This window comes from Cyprinus carpio, unplaced genomic scaffold (assembly GCF_018340385.1).
Source record: "Cyprinus carpio isolate SPL01 unplaced genomic scaffold, ASM1834038v1 S000006455, whole genome shotgun sequence".
Lineage (NCBI taxonomy): Eukaryota > Metazoa > Chordata > Actinopteri > Cypriniformes > Cyprinidae > Cyprinus > Cyprinus carpio.
In genome coordinates, this window is record NW_024879137.1 from 425,077 (window position 1) to 443,539 (window position 18,463).

The 18,463-nt window shown below is 43.3% G+C and overlaps 1 long non-coding RNA gene across 1 annotated transcript in view; it reads left to right on the forward strand.

The window, feature by feature from the left end:
• The first annotated feature begins 6,617 nt into the window (after window positions 1-6,617).
• The window catches only part of LOC109052416, a 62,539-nt gene continuing 50,693 nt past the window's right edge, over window positions 6,618-18,463 (forward strand). The window contains exon 1 of the long non-coding RNA XR_006159234.1: window positions 6,618-6,702. This is a non-coding gene — a long non-coding RNA (uncharacterized LOC109052416). The remainder of the gene's footprint in view (window positions 6,703-18,463) is intronic.

The window sequence follows — 18,463 nt, forward strand, 5'->3', positions numbered from 1 at the left end:
CCCCCTGCGAGGGGCGGCGCCGTGATGCGAGGAAGCCAACGACGCAGGGGTTCGACCACGGAGGTCGCGGGGCAGGGCTGGGGTGGGGCCGGATGCGTTCCGATTGATGAAACTACGCCGCTGTGAGTGTGGCGTTACGAGGATATCGCCCAGCGCGGACCCAAGAAACGCTCCCCGGGTCCTAACCCCTGCCCAATCGGCCAGATACGGAGAGTCGCCACCGGCCGGCGCCTGGAGTCTCAAGCAATTGTTCACTCGAATGCCGCCTCGCCGTCCACCAGAATCGCGGGGGATGCGCAGGCTGCCGCCCGCCTCCGGCTCGCCTCCGGACCACCCGCAGGTTGTTAGGAGGGAGACATGGAATGTTGGGAGATCGTCTTTTTTGGTAAGGAGTGGGCCGCGCGAACAGGGAACGAACAGAGTTATTGGGGGCTTAATATTTGCAAGGGGACCGACAGACCGGGGACTGAGGGGGTGTGGCATGGGACCGTCCGGAGGCGGAGATCGTTAGTGGGGAGCCAGAGCCAGACCACCGGGCTGGGAGGGTATGGCAAGGCTAGGCGGTCCCCCCGGTGTTGTTGGTGACGCCTGCTGGGCCGGTCGTGCTTACTGCATGAAGTAATTGGGTATGCGCGCAGTCCCAGACCGCCGCACCTGCGTGGGCAACCAAGCGGGGGATGAGGGGCGGTCGGTGGGCCTCAGCCAGCCCAGGGGAACAAGGGGGGGGGAAACCCAGCACGCATATTTAAAGGCGGTCTCCCCCGTGGCGGGTGGGCAGGAGAGAATTCTTTGGGCAGACTCCCGCACCCAAAGAGTACTGCGGCGCCAGGCCGCCTGTCGTCCGTGGCAAGAGGATCGTAGGAACACCCGAATAATTTCATGATTCAGTCGTTTCAGTCTGGCCTTTGGAATGCGGAGGGGAGCCAGATGTGACGGCTGATGTTCACGTTCCGCATGGTGGGAAGAAGGCAAGGCCATGACTCTTGAGGTGAACGGAGGACCCGGTGCGAGAACAAATGTCCTCAGGGTAAACCCGTAGAAACGAAATACCAGATGGGCACATTAGGTCAGCGGGTTCAAAAGAGGTGGGATGGGGCTCGGCAGGGGAAGTAGACGGCAGGCTTGTGGAAAATGCGGAGCGATAATTAGTGAGTAGAGGTCGTTATGACCTTGGGGTTGGAGATCAGTGATGAAGCCGAGGGCGATGTGAGACCATGGGCATTGGTGCGTGTGGCCAGTGTGTTTGTAACAGTGTGCGCGTGGGCGGGGTAGCTGTTGGGGGTTTGAGACGTGACTGCAGAGGGTGCCGGGGGGGGGGAATTTTGGGGGGGGGGGGGGGGGGGGGGGGGTGGGGGGGGGGGGGGGGGGGGGGGGGGGGGGGGGGGGGGGGGGGGCAGTGCGGACGAATTTGGTGGTATCCATTAACAAATGAGATGCAGCTGTGGCAGTGATTCCGGGGTGTTCCTGAACTGTGTGGAACAGGTACCGGGGTAAGGAGGCGTTGATCGTAGGAAGGCTGGAACAATAGGGTGGAGATGTGGCGGGAACATTCGGACGGTGGCGGGTTCTGTAGATTCCAGGTTGGTTATGTCAGTCAATGATGTCCCACTGCACAGGGGCAATGAGAAGTTTCGTCGGGAAGAATACTGGTCATTGACGATTGAGCAGACCATTTCTTCAGTTTGACGAGAGAGGGCATCGGCGTTGGTATAAAAATTTTTTGAACCAGGTCGATACGTTAGAGTAAAACTGAAAGTCTTTGTGAAGAATAACGCCCACCTGTGCTTGTCTGGGGGTTAGTCATTGGCCGAGCGGAGATATTCGGAGATTCTTGTTGTCGCTGAGAACTATAAATGGGGTGTGATGCTCCCTCCAGCCAGTGGCTCCATTCCTCTAGTGCTAATTTCATGGCCAGTAGTTCACGATTGCCCACGTCGTTAGTTTTTTCCGTTCTGCTTGCCGTTAATTTTGCGAGAAAAGAAGGCACAGTGGATATAAACGTCCGCTGGTGAATCCATGGCGTTGAGAAAGTATAGCGCCTACCCGGGTGGGTGTTAGAAGCGTCGACCGTCGACAATGAATGGATGGCCTGGATCCGGATGTCGGAGGATGGGCGCTGAAGTGAGCCGAGTCCTTAGTGCATCGCGAAGACCTGTTGCGATTCCGAGGACAAGTTAATTTGGTGGATTGATGTTTAGTCATGGCGGTCAGAGGGAGCGGCGAATAGAACTAAAGTCCTAATGAATCGCCGGTTAGAAGTTTGCGAATCCTAGGAAAGCGCTGTAACTCTTTGACCGTCCGAGGACCGGCCATTCCAGGACTGCCTTTATTTTCTCTCATCCATTGCTACCCCCCCCCTCCTCGCTGATCACATACCCCAAGAAAGTGGTGCTTGTTTGAGTGAAACTCGCATTTGCTCAGCCTTTTGCGGAGAGTTTGGTACTGAAAATAGGCGTTGCAACACCGCTCATGACCCTGACGAATGTGTTCCTCGAGGGAATTTGCGTACACCAGAATGTCATCGATGTACACCGATTACTCCTCTGTTGAGCATGTCCCGAAACCAATCATTCATGAAGGATTGAAAGATCGATGGACTGTTAGCTAGTTCCGGAAGGGCATAACCAAATATTGCATAGTGCCCACTAGTGGTTGAGGAATGCAGTTTTCCATTCGTCCCCCTCTCGGGATTCGAATCAGATTGTAAGCATTGCGCAGATCCAATTTAGTGTAGTACTTAGCCTGGCGGAGCTGTTCTAGGGCTGCTGGGACCAACGGCAGGGGAGGACTGAACTTAACAGTGATGATCATTAAGGCCGCGGTAATCGATGCACAGCCTCAGTCCCTCCGTCCTTCTTCTTTACAAAGAAGAAAGTCCGGCCGAGGCAGGAGACGTTGAGGTCTAATGATCCTTTGGCCAGTTCTTCTGGGGCGATGTAAGTTTTACATAGCTTCTGATTCTGGTTGCGATAAACGGGAGGAAGATCCTCCCCTTAGGAGGAGTGGCGCCGGGCATCAGATCGATGGTGTGCCATCCACTGATCGTGTGGGCTGGGAGCTGTGATAGCTTTCCCCTCGTACTGAAGTCTTCTGCTAGTCCTGCATATTCGGTGGGCAGACTTACTTGCCATCTCCCGGTTCTGACAGTTAGAGAATAGAGTCAGGAGGGGACGTCCGTGTGATCCTCGCTATGCAGTGATTGTGACGAAGGTAGGGTCCCTATTGAGTGATTATGTCCCCTCCCTCCAGGAGATGTGTGGATTGTGTCTGCGCGCAGCCAGGGTAGTCCCAGAATGACAGTGTGATTGGGTGAGAGGGACGACGTATGAACCGTGATGTGCTCTGAATGAAGGGTTTTCCTATTTGGGAGTTTGAACCTCCTCTGTGGACAGATAAGAATCTCCCCTCCTATCCGATTGGTCGGCCATCTAGCGCCTCCATGCCAACGGCCAAGTAGATCACAAGGGGTCAGTTTTTGATTTTTATGTTGCAGGGCAACTCCATGGGTGACACAAAACAAAGTTACCAGCTGCCCCAGAATCTAAATAGTGCAGTAGTGGAATTAGGCATCCAGCATGAACGGTTTCTGATAACTGGCACCAACCTTATGCTCGAGGAGCGAGTAGTGACGCGGGGTACTGACACTCACCTCGTTCGGGGGGCTTAGGATTGGATGGACGAATCGAGCAAGAGGAGATCCTGTGTCCCGCCTGAACCGCAGTAAACGGCATAGTTGGGTTCTGACATACGGCGCGTTCCCTTTCCGTGGGAGTGTGATCGAGTAAATCCGAGTTGCAGCGGCATCGACTCTGGCTGCCGCGCTGGTGGGTCCGTGCGGGAAATACGGGACATGGCTCGGGAAGGACGTCGTGAGCGGATTTAAATTATCAATTTGGATGGTGAGAATCAGCTGAATTCACTCAGGCTTCTCCCTCATCACGCTCGGCAAGCCAAGCTCTGACTGGGGGAGTTCTGAGTTCAATCCCACCCTTATTTTTTTCGGAACAAAAGTCTACCCAACCTGTCTGGGCGGGGCAGAGTTCGGAACAAGAGAGCCATATTTCAGCCGCCGTACTCCTTCCTGTGTGCCAGTGTTAACAATTGATCCCCCGCCCCCCCCACTTTTTCCCCTCCGCAGGATGTTCGGCAAAGTAGACCTCTCGAAAACTGTTTGAAGGAAGTTCGTGAGGTTGGGAATGAGCCTGTCCGTTCAACCCAAAAACTGCGGTGGCCCTAGTCCATGCGCTCTCCCGGTAACGTATGAGCACACAAAGGCACTGCAGCTATATGTCTTGTGGGTATCGTGCAGGGTGGCCCTGATTAACGCAACAGCGAGCACGGAAGCAAGAACCCTTTGCATCTGGCACGGATTTAACATCAACAATTTCTCCGGGAAGGCCAATCGTCGCAAGGATTACTGGTTAATTTGGGGGGACGTGGTGAGATTGGAAGACGGGGGACTTGGTATGCAGCGGTTGCGGTGTCGCAACAAGAGGCGGCTGGTGTTAGGTGCAACCCCTGCAGTTGTGCCTTCACTAACTCATGTCGGTGAGGTGGCAAGCAGATTTAGTTTGGTGTATGATGCAGGGCGAGCTGGGGTCCCCTGTGCCAGATTCGCTCAGTGGAGAACTGCATTAAAGCGCCGCTGGATCGCTTGGTGGCGAAGTCTTCTGTTTGTGAAGCAGCAGGCAGAGGCGGGATCCATTTGCAGCTTTATTTTCGGATAGTCAGACAAGGACAAAAGGGTCAATCACCATTAGATACAATGGAGAAGGCAAGGCTGAGACAGAACCAAGGTACAGGCACAAGATCAGACTGGTAGATAGCAACATCAAGGAACAGGTCAAACCGAGTCAGGCAGCAGGCAGAGACACCACACTCGATAAACGTAAACAGTCCAGTCAAAACAAGAAGGCAGAATAAATGTAATAACAAATGCTCAGTAGTGACAGCCGGGCAAATCAAGACCTTCAACGGTGGAGTATGAAGGAGTGAGCTGCTTATATATGTTGTATGTATTTAGCAGCGAGGTAGTGTGTGTGTAATTCGTCCCTGGTATGAGGCGAGGATGGGACATGGAGTTACAATGGGTACCAGTCCAATTTCAGGTGATAGTTCCCTCTGGTGGTGGGAAGGAGGCAGCACGGGAAGCCTCATTTGTAACCGCTACTCAAGAATCGACTTTATTATAGACAGGGTTATAATTTAATATGAACCTATCTGTGGATCAGCATGCCATCATCAAGTTCTAAATTAAGTAAGTTATGTGTAGAGCTATTTATCATAATTCTAAAGTGAAGGTCACTGGTAAACCCACCAGTAATGACGTCAAGTGTATTATCAAATCCTCTCAAAAGGGATTAACATAATTATTCGGAACCAGTTTTCGAAACGTGAAGATCATGAATAAACTCTGTAATAACTAAATCATTTTAAAACTTTTGAAGTTTTTGGCAATAGAATACTTAAGTAGAGTAGAATACTGGTGGAATGATCTTCCCAGGCACACAATCCAGAATATTTAAGTGTGACCGTGTGCTGAAAAACTTCTCGTTGCATGACACATTTGTCACGTGCATCCGCCTCCTCCTCCTCCTCACCACTACAATCCCTCCCTTGTTCTAACTAATCTGAACAATGTCTGTAACTTTTTTGTATTAAAGAGCACTTCCAGTGGTGTTTATTTGCTCTTTATGGAATAATTGAAGTGTCTTCCTGGTGTATATTCCACCAATAACAGCCACAGGTTATTGTGTCACCCCCACAGTGTCATATACAACGCCAGTCTCTGTCTCTCATTAAAATCTGCACCAATAGTCCAGAACGTCACATAGAGGACAGGCTTCAAAAAGCTTGGAGTTGGTAAGAGTATAAATGTTCACCGTAGAGCTGCTCATTTATTATTTGATCAAAATTCCAGTAAAAAACTGGTGAAATATTATTACAATTTAAATATCTTTTTTCTATGTGAATATCTGTTAAACTGTAATTGATTGCTGTGATCAAAGCTAAATTGTGGGTCTAGCATCATTACTCCAGTCTTCAGTGTCACATGATCCTTCAGAACGTGTTACATTACATTAGTCCATTTAGCAGACTGCTTTTATATCCAAAGGGACTTACAAAGGAGGACAATAAAAGCAATCAAAAACCAACAAAAAGAGCATGATATGCCAGTGCTAGAACAAGTCTCAGTTACTTAACGCAGTACACATAGCAGAGGTTTGTGTCGTTGTGTTTTAATCATTCTAATATTCTGATTTGCTGCTCAAGAAAACATTTCTGATTATCATCAATGTTGCAAACAGCCTGTGCCTGCACATTATTTTTGTGGAAACGCGTGATACTATTTTATTTTTCAGAAGTTCTTGATTGATGGAAAGTTTAAAAGAACAAGCAATTATATCGAAATAGTAATCTTTTGTAATATTTTTCAAATGACTTTACTGTCACCTTTAAATGTGTCCTTGCTGAATAAAAGTATTAATTTATACTGACTCACTCAACTTCTGAACAGTAGTGTATGGGATGTTCCAGTTCTTGTTGTTTTCACTCTCATTATCACTGCTCTCTCAGTGTGTGTTTCTGGTTTAGTCAGCATGCAGCAGTTGGTGTGGCTCAGAGAAACCCAGTGTCAGTGACATCATTAACCTTGAGATGTTGCACATTGGAGGATCTAAACTGAAATCAAGTAACACACAGGTAATAATTACATACATTCACATTTTCCATTTCTGGAAACTAGTAAATGCAGACGGATTGTAAATAATTGACCTGCATCCACATAATCATGAACCACACACACCCACAGACAGATTTACAATATTATCAAACCTTTAAAAGAAAGAGGTCACAAATTGAAAAACATGATTGCATATAAACACCATTACAGGCTATATTTGTGTAAATCTGTATCCTCTAATGTAGATCTGTTCTACCAGTTTAATGTACCTCCAGTAACAAACAGCAGATTGTTGTATTATGGTAATGAATAGAGTATGTTCATCTCCTCCGTCTTTAGTCAGGCTGAGTCCACGTCCTTCCTGTCCCCTTACATTAATAAATAGTCCATACTGAGACCCGGCCTCGTGAAATCTTCAGCACTCTGATCGACCCAATCCTCTCAATCACAGCAGCGTTCAGCAAGATGATTTCACTACAACTACACGCTATAACCTGTTCACTGTGCTGGTACACTGTGTGCGGTTTGTTTATCTCTTTCTGTTTTAGGAACAAGCAAGAAATCGAACCTAGTGAAACTTCAACATACTGTCACGGTGGTGACAAATGGCATGTGGAACTTATTCCCGCGTGAAAGCAGTTTTCCCGGTGGAACGCTTTGAGGTGGGAGAACCCTGTTCCCAGGCCTGTGGGTGTGCGTTTGTTGCTGTGACAACCCCAAATGCGACGGATTGGCAAACAGGTTGTGGGGGCTTTACTCAGGAGTTGTTGCGTGAGGCCATCATCAACAGTGGAGAGGATAAAAAAGCAAGAGAGAGCGCGGTGGTGTTGGGTTGGTTTTTCTCCCTTGTGAAACAGTCGTTTTATTGGGTGGTAATCGTTACTGGAGGAACGGGTGAATGAAACGAGGAAAGTGTTGCTCTGATGAGGGATTCGAGGACAACAGAAGGGAGAGCTGAAATACCCTGTTTGCATTGGAGAGGAGCTAAGTAACTGAAAACTGAGTCTGTGTAATTGCACCCGTTTGACACTGAATTGGATGTGGTTTGGAGTGTTTGGATCACAATCATAAATATCACTGAGTGGATTGTACTGATTCATAATTACCGATCTCTACCTGCTCAGCCTCCCTCCTTGTATAAATGGTGTGATGTGTGAACTCTGTGGCTGGTGAAGAAAAAAAACAGTCTCACCGAAACATCCTCAGTGGCAAGTGGAGGGAGTCGCGTTGCCCCCCCTTCCCCTCGGGGGGGACGAAAACCGCGAATGTGAGTGCTGGCTTTAAATTGCACTTCGTGAAGTGAGTTTGCAGTGCCTCAAATTGATGTTTTCCCCCACATTATATGCTTGAAGTGGAGCTGTTCGTGGTGGGTGTAAGCTACATTCCTTTTTGCCATGCACTCCATGTGTTATGCGGGCTGACTGTCAATAGTAAGGTTTCTGTGACAATAATGATTTGTTCAACTGTCGTGGGTTGTGAGGAATTATCATCTGGGATGTGACATTAACCCCTCTGTTGTGCGAATAGGAGAAGAGATGCCCTGTTGTTGAAATTACTATCTGCCTCAGAAAAGCCGTGCCCCTGTGGCCTTCCTGTTCCCTGATTTCGTAGTCTGCTGTATCCCTGCAATTCAACTGTATTGTGAGAAGTGTTCGTTCGTCCTCCAATGCTGATGTGAAACTGTATACTTGCCTGAAACATCCATTCTGTCTGTCTCAGAGAAGCCACTTCAGGAATACCTGTTGACTTCGAGTCTGCCTGTCATCCCCTGCTATTCATCTGTATGTGAGAAGTGTTTTTCCCTTCCAACGCATGTGAACTGTATACTTTGTCTGGAGCATTCATTCTGTCTGTCTCAGTAGAAACCCTGCCACAGCCTGCTGATGTCGATTTTGCTGCATCCTTGTAGCCCACCTGTGCTGAGAGAAGCGCACTGTTCCTCTGTCACGAATCTGAGGGCTGGCATTGCTCTGTCTGGAATATCCACTCTGACGGTGTCTAGGAGAAGCCACCTTACTGTAAGACCGTTGCACCTGACTGTATACGTACTCGACCTGATATCATTCACCTCAAATTCCGTACCTGTGGAAGAAGGAAGGAGGCTCGGAATTACCTACTTAACATAAGACTTACGGACCCCTCACTTGCCAAACACATCCCCACCTCAAGGCTGTGTATTCTGCCGTGTACGGACCTGACCAACATCCCTCCGTCCCAAATTCTGCATCTGTGAAAAAGGGAAGGAAGTTTGGAAGTATTTAATTATCAGAGGAGACTTACCAGACTGCTGGCTTTGCCGATCGTATCCCCACCTGTGAAATACCTACCCTATGACCACCCATCTGTCCATCTATTGCGGGGCCCGCACAGAGGAAGAGGGCGGGAGAGTCCCCGGTCGCTGCACTGTTCACCTTCAATCCTGAGGCAACAAAGAAGAAGATTTTAGATTAGGATTTCCAATTTGCTTTTACTTTCAAAATAAAACTTGTTAATTTTATTCTCTGTCTCCGACTCCTCCCTCTGACATGTTCCTCGAGGTGGTCCTGGTTCAGGGGTGGGCGCAGTCTAGCTTGGCCCATCCTGACCTGTGACAATACCAAGATATTTTGGACAATGCTTTGCTCTAGCTTTATGGGATCAGTTTGAGGAAGGTTCTCTTCTATTCCAGCATGACTGTGCCTCAGTGCACAAAGCAAGGTCCAGAAAGACATGGCTGGATGAGTCTGGTGTGGATGAACACAACAGATCACAAATGCTCAACTGGATGAATAAGCAAAATGCTTGTTTGAGACATGACTCCAAATGGGATGCTAATTCTGCAGATGATTTTCATTCCTCTCCTGTGGTGAGAAGTTGAACATGGAATAGTCATCCATTTATAACAAAATATCTTTGTTAATGCCTCAAGGAGCCCGACCCACTCCTGGGACTTGGGTCCTTTAAGCAAAATGTCCATATAGGACAAAGATTCAGGTTTAATAACTTAACACATGATAAAGACTGGTTTTGAACAATCAGCTAACTGTGAAGAACTTGAGTTCAGTTGGTCCATCAGACCAGGAAAGTTGACTAACCAAGTGAATTAGACAACGAAAACACACACAATTCAAGATCCTAACGCTAATGAACAACAATGTCCTTCCTGAAAGAGAGAAGCCTGTTGGTGAAGAACAATTTTCTCTCTGGAATTGATGGTTTCTCGAGACATGCGGCACAGATCAGTGCTGAAATACAACAGGTGTGTGGGTATTTTGATAATAGTCTCTCATCTTTTATTCTTTCATAGCAATAATATGGTATTTGGTGCAAATTCATCTAACTCTAGGCTAGCACTGAATAGATGGTGGCATGCCCTTATTTGTGGAAAACCTGTTGCCTTTTCATTTAATTTAATCTTTAATTTTATTATTAATACATGTTGATTTTTTTTTACTTGTATCATATTGGAATTAGATTACCAATTTAAAATCTGGATCCTGAAGTAAAACCAGCCGAGAATCACAGATTAACTGAGCTGCCTCTTATTCTGAGTCTTATTTTTGTTTAAAGCAGTAGGTCTGATTTTATGGTTACAACAGGAAACATCAATTCCTTTGTGATTTTTATCGTCACTGATTTTAGGGTGAGAGAAGAAACTATAACGAGGTGCTGATTTGTCTTCTGGAGATCTGCACAGAGGAGGAATAAAAACCATCACCTTTGTTCGTCAGTTGGTAGAAGCTTTATTTATATCAGAGACACAGAAATAACACATAGAAAAAAATAATAGAAAAATGAACATTATCAATATTAATCATTATTATTATTAATAATTATTATAACCTCACTCGTTACCGATTTATATCATGTGGCTCAAAGCATTTTGGGTAGAATCTCTTGTCAGTCTATTCTCTTTCTTTCAAAGTTTTTATTTTCATATTTACATTCTAAATCACATACAACAGTCCCCCGACCCTCACCACTCAAATATCTAGAGTAGCATCCATACTGTCCATCAATTCAGATAGGAATTGTAAGTAGAAGAACTGAGCATACTTGTATAGTATATACTGTACATGCCAACATACATCAACCACCAACCATATATAAAAAGAGAGATAATGCACATACACTCAGATAAAAAAAAAAGAAAATACATTACAAAAATAAAAGGAGAAAAAAAATCTGCCATTAACAGGGCGTTATTTAAAACAGCTTATTAACATAGTAAATAAAAGGTGCCACACATCTTAAAAAAATTGTTTTTTTCCGACCCTTTTAGAGAATACCTAATTTTTTCAAGACATCAATCTCTAATCCATTGAGTATGGGTGGGTGTGAAGGGATCTTTCCACTTAAATAGTATTGCTCTATGTGCCAACAAGGAGGCTTTACACTTAGATGCTTGACAGCCATGACTCCCTGGAGCTACTCCAAATAATGCCCCCAGAGGTTATGGCTCTAAAACTGTGCTTAAGAATCGCTGAAAGGGTATGAAATATCGATCACCAGAAACACTCTAATTTGGGGCATGTCAAGAACATGTGAATTAATGATCCCTCATCACATTACTGTATATCTATTGCATATGGGGCTAGTACCAGGAAACACTTGAGCTAGTTTAAACTCTGGAAATATGTGCTCTGTGTACTACTACTGAACTGTATAGTGAATGCCAAGCAACAACATTGACGATACATGGACCTTGCTTAAGAATACAGTTCCATGTCTTCAGAAAGTGGTCTGTCAGTTCTTCCTCCCAAGCTCTCTAAATGTTATTAAGAGAGGAAGATGCCAGATTAGTCATTAAATTACAAAATAAGTGGAAATTGAGCCCTTGGCTAATATGGTACATGAAAAGAACTTATCCAAAGGATTTTCAGAATGCATCACTGAAAAGTCTGATACAAGGGACTTAACATAATGCCTTATTTTCAGAACTCTAAAAGAAAATCTGACTACCAAAACATAATGTTTAACTGTTCAAAAGAAGCAAATAAATGAATGTCTGCAAAGTCTTTTATACAGTTTTTTTTTCCTGAAGGCGTGTTCAATACATTCTATACATATGGTTATTGTTTATCAACTATTTTACCTCTTTTGGCTGTGTCTCCAGCCTGCCACCCAGCAGTAAAATTTATTTTAAGTGAAACGAGGGAGGTCTAATCATATATTTTGTCTAATGTCCGAATAGAGTGTGCAGCTGCACCATATTCTGTACCCCTACACTATCTGCACATTCCATTCACATGCAGACCTCTACACACACAGGCAGACACATGATTATAACAGTAGAAAAACTTGATACATTAAATGGCTATATTCACATTGATTATGCTGGAACAAATTCACATTTTGACCAATAAAAATCTTCCCCACTAAGTTCTGCCATTCCGCAAGTCCCATTCACACTGTCTCTGTGCCAGCTCATTCCTCTTCTCTGATTATTAATGCCTGATTTGGGTCATTGGAAAAAGAACTGGCGATGTGGGCCCATCCTCTCCACACCTAAAGCAATAGACTGGCTTTGGTCTAACTGGCTGAGACTTGTCTGGGACTTTGGTTTCTCCTTTAGGACTGATGGCACTTGGCTTAATGGAGGACATAAAAGTGCTCAACTTGAGGTTTGGCTTGTCTTTGGACTGCTTTGAAGTTAATAACGCAAGCTGATTTGGAGTTCTGTTATCTGACTTGCCAACTGAGCAGTAACAGAATTTAACTGAGCTACATCATCTCTAGTGGCTGTTGGAGACTGCATTACGGCACGTTGCTTAACACTTCCCAGGTGTTTGTTTCATTCGTAACGCTTTTTGGAAGCATGCTTGGTCTCCTCGGTTCATAATAAGGTCATTAGCTCGCAAAGGATGGGGGTGAATGCTTTTTCTGCTATAATTGCAACTCTAGAATCAAGGACTTTTCCCAGGATCTCTCTACAAAACTGCTTAATCAGATGCTTATCAACTTCTAAACCAAGGACTCCACCACGCCGCATGGTGGTCTGTAACGCCACATGTAATCATTGCAAGTAAGCAGATGGCTTTTCTCCTGGGTTTTTGGAATAAGTTCAGGAACTTGGCGAATAACTCTTCGCTATCCTCAATGGGCGTGAAATCAGAATCAATAAGCTGAATGTTTGTTGAAGGCAATGATGCCAAGCCAACAGATTTCACAATGTCTGCTGCCGGGGGAAGAAGGCTCTCACAGATTCTGCGCACTCTGTGGAAATCAGACACGGTTAAGTCTTGAAAGAGTAGTTCAGCACTGGTGAGCCAAGTTTCATAATCAAACCTCGTTGGGGTGGACGGGGAGTTTACCCAGAGAAAAATCAAAATCGTTATGGTGAGTTTCCAGGTATGGCTAAGTCACTGGTACATACAAGATGCTCCTCTACAACTCCAGGTGGGTTTAAATCACTGACTGACAGTGATTGACGGGCATTCTGGGCTTGTGGCTGCTGACACTAGTGGAACAGAGGGAAGTTGTGCTAGCATTTGCTATTACCTGAGACTGCTTTTAAAGAAACTCAGTCAAGGATGGATCTGTTGAATGAGCATGTGAGGGGTCATCAACTTCAGCAAGAAAACAGGTAAAGGACATGACTTTGGCACCACTCTCTCGTGCGCCAACATGCCCTTCAAGACATCCTCAAAATTCTCTCCGCTATGACTTGCCAACACTTTCAGCTCATTGAGGTAAGTTTGGGTTGTGTTTCGTCCCAGCCTCTCAAACATAGAGACATTCGATAAAGCTGTCACATGGAAAGAGACATCAGGAATATTCTTTGCTGTGTTGGACATATGGGAGCATTGTCTGGAGGGTTTGCACTGCCAGTCCAGAGCTGAACTCTACTATCAAGGACCTGTGTGATTCTAAGCTAGGATCACTTAAAAAAAATCCTATTAATTGACCCATACTGCTTTACAAAGTCCAATATTTCGTCAACCAACTTCAGTCCCAGTGATGCCATTAATTAGGATTGCATTTGGAACTTTTACACCCTTTTCCTCTATAATTTCCATTTTTATTTACTCTTACACTTATTTTTCTTGAGAGGGAAATTTTAAAATAAAAACATATTAGTTAAATGTGTGTGTGTGTGTCTCTGCCTCCTGGCTTCTGGCTCTCCACTTCTTGTGTAACACCTGCCTTTGCTTAAATCTTGTAGGTAACCCTCACTATTACGGTCGGCTCAAAGTTTCAAAATGTGAACTAATTTGATCTTTCAGCAATTGCGATGTACCGGATCAATGGTCCAATCAGAAGACAACAGGAATCATAGGAGGCAAAAGGCACACACACATAGACTTTCCCAGACACACTTATTTATAAGAAAATAATGTTTGGAATGAAAATAATTAAACAATAAGGGAAAAAGGCAAAGATTTAGCTCCTTCTTTCCCTTTTAATGAATTTGCTGCTGTTCTGAGTTCCCTTATTATTTGATTTGACTTTAGGTGTTATTTAGTTTACAGCTGATTAAAAGGTTTTAATAGTTTAGGTTAGATTATATCTCTTTGTTTCCAAATTTCAGCGAATTTGTGAAATTACCTTTTTCAAACCAAAATTAAATTTTACATTTCCAGTCAATATAATCCTACAAAATAAATTTACAATACCTTTGGATTACCACATCAACAATTAAAGAAAAATAATATAGAAAAACACATCAGCACCTCTTATCAGTTCAAATAATTATTTTCAGTTTAAACATCTTCAGCCATACCAAAAGAGAATGTTCTCCCTTAGTTCTTAGAAAATGTCAGTTCCAACAGAAAAAAAAACGATACCTCAATCCTAAATTCAAAGAGAAGAACTCCCACAGATAAATGGTAACGGCAGAACGATGCAAATCCAATTTACACACAGTGAAAACAGATTTTTTTCTGTTGAGTCACAGTTCACCACATTTATCAAAATATACATTCAACTCAACGATCCCTCTGTATATTAACTGTTTTTGTTAATTGGTCTTCTTTCCAGGTTATACCAGATGAACCAACGATTATCCTAATTTACGTTAGCTTGGCTTTAAAACATTTACAGATCAACAGAAACTCTATGCAGATAAGTTTTTTTAAAACACAACTTCTCAATCGATGTAGTTTAACATAAAACTGATCATAGATGAACTTCTTGCATTTCTTTTAGGTATTTTTTCATCAATTAATTCTCTAAATCTTTCTCTGGGGGCGGAGTCAGCGCCTCTGCATGGTTTCTCTGATTGGATGACTAACATCTGCAGTGCTAGTTCCAAATTTAATTGGATGAATTTTTGCCGCAGTAATATCCATATTAGTACTATGATTAATAAAAGAATTATATTTTCTTTTCAATTTTATTTTTCTCTGTGTCTTTATTTATATTCACTACATAGGTTAATATAGTAAAAATAGATTTTTTTTCCTTGGACTGCAAATTAATTTAAGTCTGGGTAACATATGTGTAGAAAACACAAGAAAACTAATTGAAACGAAGAGGTGAGACTTTTGAAACTGGCTGGAAATGTGTTCTTTTAAAACTGTAGGGTTTTTTGTCCGAGTATGTTCTCACAATATTGAGCAGCGACTGATGAGCGGTTAAAACTGGGAAACTTAACTAACTTTTAGTCAAAATGGTGCTTGAGGATGTGGATCAAAATGGTTAAAATCCTGTCAGTTCGCTATAATACACAGTGTAGTCTTGACTTTCAGTGTTTATTACTATGTGTTTATTGGCGTGATGGTTTGGCCATAATAGTTTAACTTCGTCAGTGGGTGAAAAAACATGAACAAATTGAACAAAATCTATTCATTCTTAAACAAGCTTTTCAAAAGAATTTGGTTTAACTGTATAAGCTGTATAAGTATGGAGTTGCTTTGCTTTTTTTCTGAACTGGTGTAATAAATTTTAATCTTTTATTAGGCTATGTGTTGCCTGTGTTGTTACTGTTGTCATATTGTGTGTGATTTTAATTTTTAAAACCCATTTTGGGTTAATTTAACTGAGCAGTAGGCCTATAGTAAATTGCAAACAAATATTTGAATTAAATAAAACAGTCCACCATGTTTTTGGTACATTACCCCGATATATAATGTATGTATGTATGACCCACTGCATAAACAATCATTTCAGAACAACTTCTTGTAGCCACTTACCCTGTAACTACATGGAACAAGGGGGAAAAAGCGCCACTTTAAATTACAGCCCGCAAATGTTGTATTTACCCTGTAACTGCATGGAACAAGGGGTGAACAAAGCGCCACTTTAATTTACAGCCCGCAAATGTTGTATTTACCCAGTAACTACATGGGACAAGGGGGGTAACAACAGCACCACTTTAATTTTCAGCCGGGCAAATGTTGTATTTACCCTGTAACTACGTGAAAACAAATGTTGTATTTACCCTGTAACTACATGGAATAAAGGGGGAACAAATGTTGTATTTACCCTGTAACTACATGGAATAAAGGGGGAACAAGCACCACTTTAATTTACAGCCCGCAACTGTTGTATTTACCCTGTAACTACATGGAACAAGTGAGGAACAAAGTTGGACAAACACAGAACAAGTGTATATTTGCCATAGTAATTACAGAGAAAAATATTGCACTAGTTTTATTTTAATTGTTCGATGGGCCAAATTAAACCCTCTAACCCCCCCTTTTTTTTGCTATAAAAACACTACAGTATACATCCACTGAAATACAAATGTTGTATCGTGTGTTTTTTCTATTGAACAGCTGAAAAGAGGTAAGCTTGTTTTAGCTGCATTGAACCTTGACGGTATATCATGCAAAGTTATTTGGTGATAGTGGTGTTGAGAACTTGCTGGTGTGAAGTTGCTGAAATCAACGAATAAGCTTCCATAAGGTAAATAGACTCGTGAATTAGAAATCATAGCAGAAACTCATAAACTCATTTCACTAGATGTCCAGTTTTTTTGTTCAGTAATCTCCATCATGTCCATCCTTTAATAATATGATGTGTACCCCATGGTTTAAAAAAATACCTATATGCCTTTAATAAAATACCAATATAAAATTATTTCATATATATAGTCTTTATAAATCATTCCCAAACATAAGATTGTTTGCTTAGACCAAACATACCACGTAATATTAGAATCTTGTGGAATCTCAAGTACCTCTTAGTTTCAAAATACTTACAGTATAAATGATTTGTCATTTTACAGGTTGTTACCCCTTTATTCCCCAAACTTTTGCATATTATTCCCTTATACCTACCTCAGTACTGAATAAGTACACTATAATTACTAAAAAGTTATGATGTAATGTCAGTTTACTTACACAGTTCTTTGCAGGTTGCACATCTGGTTCTTACTCCCTTATTACCCAAACATAAACACATTGTTCCCTTATACCTACTTTTGTAGTTCTTTGCAGGTTGTAATCTAATGATGATGATGATGACACCGATGATGGCGGCCTCCATGGCGTGCTCGCAGTTGTTTTTGTGCTTTTGTTAGTTTTGTCCTGTCTTTAGTTATATCACTGCAATCAGTTACACCAGAGACAAATTGCTGGACATTCGACACTACACATATCACCCAATATATTTCTGGTTTTCGACTATTGTTGTGTATGTTTTGCTGGATATAATAATTGGCGGAGCAGCGGCACTGATCAAACACTTCAAGACATACAACCGGGAGAAGTGAGCCGGCGCCCGTCATGAAGCTCAAGCTAAAGACATGTGCATTGCCTACCCAGGATCTCATCTAATTTACAACAACAACAAACCATGGTTCACTGCAAAACTCAGACAGCTCCGTCAGGCCAAAGAAGGTCCTAACAGGAAGGGGGACAATGTCTTGTATAAACTTCCACAAATACACACTGGAAAAGGAGATCAGAGTGGCAAAGAGGAATTATTCTGAAAAACTAAGGACTCAGTTCACTTCCAGCGAACGTCAGCATCAGTGTTGAAAGGTCTGAAAGAGATCACTTACTACAAGACACCATCCCCTGCCACTGTGGGAAAATCAACAACTGGCAGACGATCTGAATGAGTTTTTCTGCAGGTTCACACCTGCTCTGAAACACCTCTACACACAACCATTCACACCTCTTGCAACCCCCCTCTGCCCCACACCTGCACCTCAAATCAGTGAAGACAATGTGCGCCAGGTCTTCCGGAAGCAGAAAAAGAAAAAAAAAACAGGCCCAGATTGTGTTACACCACCAGCCCTGTCTGAAATCCTGTGCTTTGGTGGGATATGTAGATTTGCTTTTTAAAGTCCCCGAGAATAATAATAACAGAGTCCGGCTGTTGTTGCTGTGTGTCTGAGATCTGATCAGCGAGTTGATGTAAAGCAGAGCTCATGTGAGTTTGCAGTAGAAATGTAAATTCTCACAAGAATGAACGAGGAGGAAAAACTCCTGCGGCGAGTAAAAGGGCTTACAGTTGATGAAAAAATGCTTCTAGATTGGGAAAAGGCACATCTTCTTTAACACTGTTACATCTGTACACCACCTCTCATTTATGTAAAAACCATGTCCCACTGCCACGCGATTTCCCCCACTGATTCTGTGTGTTGCGAGACCAGCTGGAAGCCTGGCAGACTTAACGCGCTGTCTGGAATGCCATCATTCAGCCATGAAATACAGAGCAGCAGAGTCTGAAAAAGCCTTATATATCCATGAGAGCAGAAGGAGTTCATCCATTTTGTTGGGTATAGAGAGCAGAGATTCACCAGATGAATACTAGGCAGCACCATTCTAAATCCTCACTGACAAAGCTTCCTGAAGCATTTGATCAGAATAGTCAAAAACTGGTGAAATATTAGGTAAACTGTACAAACAA